Below are 13,157 nucleotides of genomic sequence, written 5' to 3' on the forward strand. Positions count from 1 at the left end.
TCCTGGTGTGTCCGCTGTGCCGTGGGTGTGATCATTGCTTGTACAGCCCTCTCGCAGTGTCTGGAGCAAGTATGGTGGGTCTGACACACCGGTGTCAATGTGTTCTTTTTTCCATTTCCAGGAGTGTAGTTATATCTACTGTCCAATATCCACAGTCTCCTAATTAATTAAAATCCCCTACAAGTAGGAACGGTGTTGACAGCGTTCTACAGTGAGGACGGAGTTGTATCTCTGTTAAATTCCTGGGAGTTTGCAAATTTCTGCGTAAAAAGGCAGCACCAGTTGCTACCATCAGAGAACTCTGTGGTGGGCTGTTTACGACCGGCGTCCCAGCGTTTATAGCACACAGCAGGAGGGAAAAGGGGGGGAGTGAGAACTTGCCATCACCTACAAATGCGAAGGCCGTCGGCTGATGTCACGATTTCGCGAGCTCCAGACCGTTCCACGAAATTATTTAATCCGTAGGTCTCTGCGCCAATTAGAAGGAGGAGCAGGATGTAGACATTTTCATTGACCATTTCCTGCTGCCACTTATAACCGCTACTAAAATGGTGCCGCTTCCTGCCAGGATTGCTATAAATTTTTTTGAGGTGCCTGTTACAAGCAGTGGCCGGCATGGGGAAAACACTCGACCTTGGGCCGTCCTCTTATGTTGAGAACACTACACATTTACGAGGGTTAGGAAAAGACCGGCTCATCAATTCCAGGCTGAAGCAAGTCACCTTCCCCCTGAAACCGTCTCTGTCGTAGACAACAGCCCAGGAGCAATCAGGAAATGTTATGTAACAATTTCACTCGCAGAAGAATTTCATGAAACTCACTATGTTGTCAGACAACTTGACCGCATCCAGCAAATCAGTCACACCTTGCCATTATAAAGGACAATGTCATTGCCAGCTCAACCAAAGAAGATCAGCGACGTAAACGACAAAATGATTATGTTGCTGAGTACTCCAGTGTAAAGTCAAGAAACTCGGAGATAACCAAGACTGAAATATTGTTTCCAGGAACGCATCGCTCAATGATCAGGAGGTAAGAGGACGTGATAACTACTAGTGCACCTAAGAAACTTCTTGGCAGATTAAAACTGTGTGCCGGACCGAGACTCAAACTCGGGACCTTTGCCTTTCGCGGGCAACTGCTCTGAGCTACCCAAGCACGAATCACGACCCGTCCTCACAGCTTCAATTCTGCCAGTATCCCGTCTCCTACCTTCCAAACTTCACAGAAGCTCTTCTGCGAATCATGCAGAACTAGCACTTCTGGAAGAAAGTCTGTTGTGGAGACATGGCTTAGCCACAGCCTGGGGGATGTTTCCAGAATGAGATTTTCACTCTGCAGCGGAGAGTGTGCTGATATTAAACTTCGTGGCAGAAACTGGCATTTGAAGCTGTGAGGACGGGTCGTGAGTCGTGCTTGGGTAGCTCAGATGGTAGAACATTTGCACGCGAAAGGCAAAGGTCCCGAGTTCGAGTATCGGTCCGGCACACAGCTTTAATCTGCCAGGAACTTTCATATCAGCGTACACTCCGCTGCAGAGTGAAAATCTCATACTAGTGCACCTAGTACTCTTGCAAGTGCTGATCCTGTGAGAGTGTTTGAGAAGCGATCTAAATACAGTGAGTCATTCAAGGTGTTCATGGACGGAAAGAACAAGAACGTAGGATAACTTAACCTTATGATAATCAGGTAACTGCTTTACAGCCCAAAGTCGCCACTCGCGGACACCTACCAGTGGACATTAATGTGAGTTCTATCCACCTATCACCTTTAAGATGGTTTGAACACTGTTGAGGACGCTTTCAGTCATGTGTCTGAATGTCTGTGTATGAATCGCAGTCCATTATTCCTCAGCTCCAGAGAAGATAGTGATGTTGGACGTTGGAATCTGGAGCGAAGTCGGCGTTCCGATTGATCCCAAAAGTGTTCCTTATGGTTCAGGTCGGGACTCATGGCGTGCCGTTCCACAGCTACTGCTTTATGATGGGGTGCATTGTCGTGCTGATACAAACAAATATCGTCGCTCAAGTGTTCCTCTACTGAATGCGGTACACAATTGTGTAAAACTTGTTCATATCCTTCCGCATGTAGCATGTTCTTAGGCGCAATAAGAGGACCACACGCTAACCACGAGAGACATCCCCATACCTTGACATTATTTCCTCCGTACTTCACTATGGCACTACACATAATGGCAGGTAATGTTGTTCAGGCATTCGTCAAATAAGAAATTTGGAAATTTGTGGCGTGTTCCTGTGGGACAAAACTGCTGAGGTCATCGGTCCCGAGACCTACACACTACTTAATCTAACTTAAACTAAGTTACGCTAAGGACAACACATACACCCATGCCCGAGGGAGGACTCGAACCTCCGACGGAGGGAGCCGCGTGAACTGTGGCAAGGCGTCCTAGACCGTGCCCCTACACTGCGAGGCAATAAAAAACTTCCAGAGGATTTGCACAGAGTATAGCGTGATTAATCACTCAAAATCACTCGTTTCCAGTTCAAAAATGGCTCTGAGAAGTATGGGACTTAATATCTGAGGTCATCAGTCCCCTAGAACTTAGAACTACTTAAACCTAACTACCCTAAGGACATCACACACATCCACACCAGAGGCAGGATTCGAACCTGCGACCGCATCGGTCACGCGGTTCCAGACTGAAGCGCCTAGAACCGCTCGGCCACACCGGCCGGCACTCATTTCCTGTCATCCACTGTCTAGTGGCGTCACTTTTTATGTCACCTCAAGCACCACTTATCACTGACTACAGAGTGTATGGCTTAGGAAGAGATGCTCGAACGCTGCATGCAAATCCCAACGCTCAGTGCTAGCTGGACTGTGCTAGACGGACTTTGAAACTCAAGAGTGATTCCTTACGCTGATTTCATGCGAAATTTTACAAACTCTCACCACAATGCTCGACGGTCCCTGTCCATCAGTATATGAGGTCTACCTGGTCTTGGTTTAGCTCTGGTCGTTCCTTCGCGTTAGCACTTCACAGTCACATCACCCCCAATCGACATGGGCAGCTTTAGAAGCCTTTAAACGCCCTGATGTATTTGTTACTCACGTGACGTTCGACGTCTAGTCCATGTTCAAAATGCCTGAGCTCTCCTGACAGACCAGTTCTGTTGTTACTGCTTCTCTACTGACGACACAATACTCCCCACCTCCTTTTACACTGACGGATCCGCCTCGCTTGATATCTAGTAGTCAATGCCAAATTACATATGGATGTCAGGATACTTTTGATCAGACAGTGTTTTGTCAGTTTCTGTAATGGTGGCAGAAACAGAATTCAAGTAGACTTGCAATAAGCAACAAGTTCACGAGCACAAGGGCAACGAAACAAAAGCATTTAGATCTCTAATTACTGCGGGTATTATTTGTAATCAAGGAGCCATCCAAAATTTCAGTAGAAGTATAATATTCGACCAAACTGAATCTGTTGGAAAATCGTTTGCAAATGTTTCGGCGTCTAGCGATTTGCTAACGAGTTGGTATAAGGCAATAAAATGCGCTTTATCGGAGTTCAGGAATGCTTTCTGACATTCTATTTTAAGATCTACTGACTTGCGTTACTAGTCACTCGATGTGATGCCAAATGTTAGCATATATTCTCGTTGTAAGGCTATGCTCCAACTGTCTCCACTTCGATCGCATTATTAGATTTGGTAAGAGTCACACCAGGTGTTCTGTATGTGGAGATCCCATCCAGTTCAGTCATGTAATGCTCCTTATTTTAAATGGTGAACGTTCCGTCAGAGGCAGACAATACATACAGCATCGTAGGCGGAGAATGGCTCAGGACTTGAGCATTATTCGCAAAATCTCGTAACAAGAAGGTGAAGCTTTGTCGGTTTCTTATTCATACGCTAAGGCAGCTACTAGTGGTGAGAGTTTATTAACCATTGCGACAACAAGAGTAACAGGCCAGCAAGAAAATTCCAGCTGTCACGCGGGGCTTACGACAACAACGGTTCCCAGTAATTCAGCCACAATTGTCTGCACTGAATAGCGCGGCAAGCGACGGTGGAGGCACGCCTGTGAATGCACCACGAGCGGTGTTAATGATAGAGTACAGGAGAGAAGACCCACATGACGTCTGGTATCTCCGAAACAACACTACAGCTATCAAAGCTATTTTTAACACATATGTCGACTTCATATTTTCTGGAATGAGATTTTCACTCTGCAGCGGAGTGTGCGCTGATATGAAACTTCCTGGCAGATTAAAACTGTGTGCCCGACCGAGACTCGAACTCGGGACCTTTGCCTTTCGCGGGCAAGTGCTGTACAAACTGAGCTAGCGAAGCACGACTCACGCCCGGTACTCACAGCTTTACTTCTGCCAGTACTTCGTCTCCTACCTTCCAAACTTTACAGAAGCTCTCCTGCGAACCAAGCAGAACTAGCACTCCTGAAAGAAAGGATATTGCGGAGACATGGCTTAGCCACAGCCTGGGGGATGTTTCCAGAATGAGATTTTCACTCTGCAGCGGAGTGTGCGCTGATATGAAACTTCCTGGCAGATTAAAACTGTGTGCCCGACCGAGACTTGAACTCGGGACCTTTGCCTTTCGCGGGCACGTGCTCTACCAACTGAGCTACCGAAGCACGACTCACGCCCGGTACTCACAGCTTTACTTCTGCCAGTACCTCGTCTCCTACCTTCGCAGGAGAGCTTCTATAAAGTTTGGAAGATAGGATGAAACATCCCCTTTCAACAATTTTACATACGACTGTGCTTAAACTGACCCACAATATTTTTAGCGCAACGCAATCTGACTTTCAAAATTCCCTACAAAAGAATGGCCCTGACTAACATTAAACTATACCTTTCACAAATCACTTACCTCACAAAAATCTTCGCTGCTCAAGCTACTGCAATACAGCGAGCGCCACTACTGCCAGCTAAATAAAAGATTCAAACTATGGAAGGCACTAACTACTGATAGGGATAGTTAGCAAATGAAAGTTATTAATAGAGAACGAACAATGTATTTACCTTGATATCATCACAAGTCATAATATATATATCAGTTCATGACAAATTACAAACCTCCGCCATCTCTCTCCCCACATCCACCACTGCTGGCGGCTCACCTCCAGCTGCGCAACGCTACGCGCTGTTCACAGCCAGCTGCCTAACACTACAATGGCGAGTATTACAACAATGCAAAGCAGCCACAGACTGCACACAGCACAGCCAGTGATTTTCATATTGAGCGCTACGTAACGTTGCCAATAAGAAAACATAAACAGCCTACTTACATAGAGAAAACATAAACAGCCTACTTACATAGAGAAAACATAAACAGCCTACTTACATAGAGAAAACATAAACAGCCTACTTACATAGCCCCCATGCTCCCCACAAAAAATTTTACAAATTTTTTTTTTGGGCAGTGGCCAATAATGATTTGATAAAATTTTTCATAATTACAATAACAAAGAAATCAAATGCACACACTTATTGATATTATGTTGGTCAAAAGCTCAAATTTTCTCACAGTCCATAAAGACAGTCCTAATCGTACATAACAGGAGAATAGCAGTGTTTTTCTCAAAGTCTGAGCAGTAAAAGAAAATGCACACAGAAGTAGTGGATTTCCATGCAGTCTTGAAGAAGTAGTGTTGTCCTTCCAACGGAAAGACAGTGCTGACTCTCGACATGCAGACAAGTATTGGTCCACAACAGAGCAAACCCACAGCAGAGTCAGTCGAAGTTTTGATGAATATTGGTAGGTAAGTCATCACAGAGCAGACCCACTGGAGTCCTGGTAGAGATTGTGGTATTGGTGGGCCACCAGAGGTGCAGACCCACTGCAGTCCTTGTAGAGATAATGGTATTGGTGGGCCACCAGAGGTGCAGACCCACTGTAGTCCTTGTAGAGATAATGGTATTGGTGGGCCACCAGAGGTGCAGACCCACTGCAGTCCTTGTAGAAATAATGGCGTTGGTGGGTCATCATAGATGCAGACCCACTGTAGTCCTTGTAGAGATAGCCAGCAGCCATCTGTTGCGATTGTGCAGGTGCACATTCACCATCGAAGAGTCTTGCGGAGAATATAGCAAGTCCATAAACCACCACTTGTGCACTCACAAAGTTTTTGGAATTGTCCTTAGAACAAGCAATGCTGTTACCCAGTCCCTTGCTGAATTATTAACACACGTGCAAACACTAACAGTCCCTACTTCTCACATATTGTCCATATACTATGACCAACAGAAACGTGTGCAGTGAAATGTAACTTACAAGTTAATAATATCATGAACTGGTGACAATTACAATTTTATAACAGAAGAATACAATAACAAAGGTACAAAATACATCATTAAAGAACATAACAATATAGATAACATTTGTAGTAATAGGGGCTTTACAAAAGAATAGAAATAGACATATACGTCAGTGTTACAGGAATTATGACATGAGTACATACATAGAAGATCAGAATAATTATTGAAACATCAACTTCACACATGAGCATTTAAACAGAATGAATAATGTCTAACATCTTTACAAAGTAAATAACATATTATTAATGCCAATTATATTTGAGGATAATAGTATTCCTCATCATAGTGAATGTAGCTTAATATTAAAAGAAGAGATTCTATGAAACTACACAGAGACAGGAAGAAAACAAATACACAAGGGTACACAAACACATAGTGGGATAACACAATAGGAAAGGATAGGGTTCGTTTTCAGTGTAACATTTGGTACTGCAGTCCAACCCAAAACTTCATATATCTTTCCTCTTATTTCATCCTTTGTTTCCACCAAAAAAAATTCTAACTAAGCATGCTTTCTGTGTTTATATGTTCACACATTTCTTACCTCATTTTTATTTTCCATTATCTTACCTCATCATTTATTTCCAAGAAAATCCTACCTAAACCTGTTTTCTCAATGCATTTCTTCCAATTCATCGCAACTCATTCTCTTAGAGGCTACCCCCTCTTAAGCTAACTTAAATCTACTGAGCTCAGATGCTAAACTAAGGAACGAGGCAATGCAGCAGCACAAAACAATTAACACAAGCAGCAATGACAAAAAATACAGATTGGCAAAGCTAGCAGCAGCAAATGTAATAACTTATATCAAAACATGACATAGCTCAAGCAGAAAAAATATTACAGTAAACAACAATGCAGATAAGGGAAATGTATATTCACATCTTAATGTCTATGTAATTAAAGTGGTGCACCACAAGAAGTTATTCTACCAAAAAGTTACCAATTACTTGAAAAGAAAATTATGAATGCAGTTACTAGTTCCTTCTTATTGTTCTTTCCTTTCCAAGTGCTCCTTTTTTAAAGAACGTGGATCATAAAATAATTATTTAATAGATCTGTTGACAGAAAGTGTTCACATTAGCAAATGTATTTAATTTTATTTTATGAAACCAATGCTGCAACACAGCTGGAAAACAGATGTCAAATGAAATAAGCAATTACGCAAACCAAAGCATAAAAACATCATTCAATAGCTATGTGGCATTTCGTAAGTCAGTAGCTCTCAATTCTCGTAGAAAGACACTTGTCATTATCAGGTTTGCAGATGTAAGAATATTTCCAAGGATAATGGCCTCCCCTTTTTTTTTGTGCTACCTGTGCCGCTGAAAAGGGCTCGCAATAATGGCTTTTTCTCCAGGCGTCTGACACAGCTGGGTGCCCGCGACGCATTACGTGCAGGTGGTCACTTAACTTTCGTACGGAAATATTTACGACAGGAGATTCTGCTACCGTGGTAGTCTCATATAAAAATATTTCACAGGTCAAGAATTAGCGTTGCAAATCTGTAGAAACAAAACCCTATAAATATAACAGTGTCCAAAAAAATTTTCAGTGGCATTGTGATACATTCATGCATATACACACACATTTCATAACTCTTAAAGTACGATTCTTGGTTTCCAACAACCTTTTAATAAATCAGAGTCCCTAACCCCTACTCCTTATTCCTTACCTTATTACACATATACATATTCATATTCATCAACACGTCTTCAATATTTCATCATAATAGCTACATAGCATAATCAGATTCCTCATATAGCATCAGCCTATTTATCATAAACATACCTCAACAGCATAGTACACATCGTCGTCGTAATAATAACATCATAACACTTCAGTCAAATCTTAAAATCGTCGTAACTTCCTCCAATAATTTCAAAACGTAAAAAAAATTCTCTGCTCATTTCAATAGTGTCATCTACCTCAAACGTACTTTAAAATCATGCTCCCTTACCAAATATATCATTCAAATCTCTCATAGTATCACAATGGTTCCGAAAAAATATGAACAGTTTACAAAGTACAGACAAAATACAGTTTCATAAGTGTGAAGTTATCCAACCGTGTAATTGCGTAAACATGTGTCACTGATGCAGTAAAATAAATGTTTGTCTCTCTCAGTTAAATAATCAGATAGCTGTGTAATTTGTGTGTTAGAGAAATAAGGTACCGATGTGTAAAGTTGTATAAGCAAATACCATATTAGCTAGGGTTCCTTGTGGTTGCCACACACATGGTACACAAAGTAAGTGTGTACCCCCCTGAGGATAAATGTAATTATACCCTCAGGTGTTACAAATTACAGCAATGGAATGAAATGTATCACGGAAAACTTTCTTTGTAATTAAAAAATCTTTGAAAATAAATGTTTTAAGTACAAAATTAATCATTCAAATACGTGTCCTGTAGCGCTAAATATGCGTCTTGCTGTAAGATAATCTCTGTGGAAGTGTCGTAGTTATCGTCCTCCGAAAGCTAAGTTCTGCAGAAGTCAATGTACTTACCACATGATAAACAAAAGTGAAATGCTTTGCGTATAGATATCGTAGTTGTTATGCTTATTGGCGTGATGAAGAAAGTACTGTACAGTAACGTAATGTTGTGCCACGGAAAAGGCAGTCTCATTGTAGCTATACCACAAAAGTTACTACTAAAACCTGTTTTACTTTCCAGAAGAATTCAGAAAAACTGTGCAGATATAAAACAGATACACCGCAAAAGCAACATTGTAAATTGTCACTCATTAGTAGCGTCGTGATAAAATCGTGTAGCTGTCACATTAACTAACCGCTGTGTCATCTGTTCGCAATAACAATGCATTCGTAATTTCTGGTTGAATAAGTTGTCTTGGTTCTTGACTGGATATTGAACTTTAAACATTGTTGCATGGTAACAGTTTCTAAAGCATACTAGTAACGTGAAGTGAAACGTTTTATGGCAAAGACAAAGTTAAAAGGCAGATTATCTTTCAATAAACGGTTTTACATGTGAAATATGGTGTAAACCTTTACTCTTCCTAGTACGCAGAATTTCAACTTGAATGCAATTATCATGCGGTATTCGTCCGTAAAGAATACTGGAATCTTGCTCAAGGTTAGCGTCAATGTTATTTTTCTCTGAGCCAGCCGGCGCACGCGGCTGCCTGCGGTGTGAGTCATTGTCTGTCTCTTTGTTGCCGCGCGTCGTTACTGGGATTAGGAGACCTAACTTCTACAAATTCGCCTTGCCGAGAGGGCCCTGCTCTGTTTGAATCCCGCCAGTTCTGATGCAATTGACGTCTGTCGTTATGATCATATCGTCTGTCGTTATTTCGGTAGAATCCGTAGTTTCTTCCTTGTCGGTCACGTGGTGGAGAATTTCTCCCTGAATCGTAACTCCGCGCTGAACTGTTGCGTCTGAAGTTATTCTGTCTCCCCTGGTAATAATTGTTTTGGTTCCCATATTGTCTGTTTCTATGGTTATCTCTGTCATATTCATTACTACGGAAATGCGATCTTTCTCTGTAACTATTATTACTCTGCCAGTGGTTGTCATACGGGTGGTGTCTGTTTTGGTCACGATTTGTGTTGTGAGAATAGCCTTGTCGTGTCAAGTTATTACTTCTTTCATCGCGAAATTGCGACGGATGTGACCTGTAATTGTTGTGTTCCTGCTTTCGCGTTCCGCGATTGTCAGTGTCAATTTCTAATTCTTGTAAAAGTCCCTGAAATGCTTCAATGTCGTCTTTGCAACGTCCTGCCAAAATAATATGTCGTAAATGTTCAGGCAGTTTGATTAAGCAAATGCGGATGAGTTCTGAGGGGCTGTATGGGTTTGAAAGATACTGATTCTTATGCAACATGTCTTCAAAATATTTCATAAGACTGGAAAATTCAGATTGTTCGAAACGTTTCATCATTATGATGCTATGTTTTACACGGTCTTGTGTGGCTTGAGACCAATATGCTGAGAGGAAGGCATGGTAAAACTCTCCTTCACTGTGGCAATCGTGAATTACCGATCGCATTCTTACAGCTGGTTCATTCTCCAAGTAGCCACACATAAGTTCTAATCTGTGTTCCAACGACCAGTTGGGAGGAAAACAATGAGAGAATTGATGGAGCCATGCTTGTGGATGAATGTCGTTGGCAGAATCTTAAACGTTTTGAATTTACGTGTAGTAATGAACAGCTTATAGTCAAAATCATCGTGTCGGCGAGTAGCATCTCGGTCATAGTTACGTCGTTTCGGCGGTTCCATCTCAAAATTCGGCGTACCTTGCCAACTTCTTTCACAATTTCCGAAGTGCCCTGTGTTGTTATTTTGTGTCTGTTCCGTATTTGTATGTCCCTCTTCCCGTATTGGGGCGCGAGTGTCCTCTGAAATACGTAATTCTTGTACTACTTGTGCCAACTGATCTTACACTTCCCGGATTTCTCTTTTGTACTGTGTATTGATTTGATTTTGATTTTGTTTGAATTTTCTAATTTGTTCATACTCTTCTGTGTCAGTGAAGGCTACAGGTGTTGTGTCATTCAGATCATCATCTACCTTTGTAGATAAGTTAGTGAACTGATCTGAAAGTTCGGCTACTTTATCCGATAGTGAAATCATTTCCTCTGTATGTTTTTCTGAACCAAGTTTCAGAGTGTCCATTTGTGTTGCAATCGTGTCTACTGTGACCTTTAAGTTTTCCTGAGTTTTTGCAAGTTGCGTAACCGAATCGGTAGATGCAACTGAGTCAATTTTAGCTTGCAAGGTGTTGTGATTTTCATGAAAAATAGTTTGCAGTTCTTTTATGGCTGCTTCATGATTCTGTAATGCATTTTCATGCCGCGAAAAAATAGGTTGGAAATGCTCACAAATTTGTGATTTTACGTCATTACAGACTTTTTGACATTTCGATTCAATGTTATGTAACTCACTAGTTAAATCTTCACGTGTTTGTTCAAGTGTGGTGTCTAACTTTTGAAGATTTTGTTCCATTGTGTCTAACTTTTTGAGATTTTGTTCCACTGTGTCTAACTTTTTGAGATTTTGTTCCACTGTGTCTAACTGTTGCTGTGTTTGTCTCTGGTGTTGTTCCATTGTGTCTAACTTTTCAAGCTTTTGCTGTGTTTGTCTCTGATTTTGTTCCATTTGTTGCATTAATTGCAATAATAATGTATTAGTGTCTGGAATCTGTTTCTCTACGCTTTTCGGCAGTGCATTTGCACCGACAACATTCACATTTTGACAAGCAGAAAATGTGTCTTGACTTATTTGAGAAAACGGTGATGACCCAAAACCTGAATCTACAGTATTTGCGAAATTGTGTCCTGTCATTTCGGATTCCTGAGGCGAGCTGTTGCCAACCGATCGATCGATAATGCTTCCCTCTTCACTAATTATTTCACTGTCCACGCCATTGTTTGCCGCCCGCTCCATTTCCCTATGCACAGTTACCAAATTACTACTTTGAACATCAGTTAATTCATTACTCGGTGGCGCTAACACACTGCTCTCATTTTCACTGTCATTTCTCAGTTTACTTTGGAGCCTAGTATTACGTTTTTCACACGCCATTATTGTCACAGTATTTCACACGACAACACAGAAAAACACAATTTGAAGAGCAAAAATAAGAGAACACATTAACATAACACTGAAAATAATATCTAGTTAATTGCACGCGCTGCTGAGAAATACTTGGTGTAAAACTGCATGCATGCTACAACTGTTTTACTGTACCACAATGAAAGACTGCAACTACAAAGGAGATTCTCTCTACAATTACGCGCTAGCAATAAACAAAAGCTACACTAAATACACAAACTACAAGAAAAATCAGAAGATTCCAGTGAGGTATCCTAGGCTAAGGGTCGACATATGAAACATCCCCTTTCAACAATTTTACATACGACTGTGCTTAAACTGACCCACAATATTTTTAGCGCAACGCAATCTGACTTTCAAAATTCCCTACAAAAGAATGGCCCTGACTAACATTAAACTATACCTTTCACAAATCACTTACCTCACAAAAATCTTCGCTGCTCAAGCTACTGCAATACAGCGAGCGCCACTACTGCCAGCTAAATAAAAGATTCAAACTATGGAAGGCACTAACTACTGATAGGGATAGTTAGCAAATGAAAGATATTAATAGAGAACGAACAATGTATTTACCTTGATATCATCACAAGTCATAATATATATATCAGTTCATGACAAATTACAAACCTCCGCCATCTCTCTCCCCACATCCACCACTGCTGGCGGCTCACCTCCAACTGCGCAACGCTACGCGCTGTTCACAGCCAGCTGCCTAACACTACAATGGCGAGTATTACAACAATGCAAAGCAGCCACAGACTGCACACAGCACAGCCAGTGATTTTCATATTGAGCGCTACGTAACGTTGCCAATAAGAAAACATAAACAGCCTACTTACATAGAGAAAACATAAACAGCCTACTTACATAGAGAAAACATAAACAGCCTACTTACATAGAGAAAACATAAACAGCCTACTTACAAGGAGACGAGGTACTGGCAGAAGTAAAGCTGTGAATACCGGGCGTGAGTCGTGCTTCGGTAGCTCAGTTGGTAGAGCACTTGCCCGCGAAAGGCAAAGGTCCCGAGTTCGAGTCTCGGTCGGGCATACAGTTTTAATCTGCCAGGAAGTTTCATATTTTCTATTTTCTCTGCCTCCCCCAATCGCAAATCCCGTGTGAGATGGCACAACCAGTTGCAGCGATTCCGCCAAGATTTAAACACGATAGTGTCAATATTCATTCTCCGAAAAACATTAAAGACGTAACTGCTGTAGCTTTGTTGTATCCTGATACACGTGACGTCAGCTTAATCCAAATGCTACGC

At 41.5% G+C, this 13,157-nt stretch overlaps 1 non-coding gene across 1 annotated transcript; it reads left to right on the top strand.

The window, feature by feature from the left end:
- The first annotated feature begins 12,865 nt into the window (after positions 1 to 12,865).
- On the top strand, positions 12,866 to 12,940 carry Trnas-cga (transfer RNA serine (anticodon CGA)). The gene has a single exon. It is a non-coding gene; the product is annotated as a tRNA-Ser (tRNA).
- The last annotated feature ends 217 nt before the right edge of the window (positions 12,941 to 13,157 follow it).

Source organism: Schistocerca serialis, chromosome 3, assembly GCF_023864345.2.
Source record: "Schistocerca serialis cubense isolate TAMUIC-IGC-003099 chromosome 3, iqSchSeri2.2, whole genome shotgun sequence".
In the NCBI taxonomy this organism is placed as follows: domain Eukaryota; kingdom Metazoa; phylum Arthropoda; class Insecta; order Orthoptera; family Acrididae; genus Schistocerca; species Schistocerca serialis.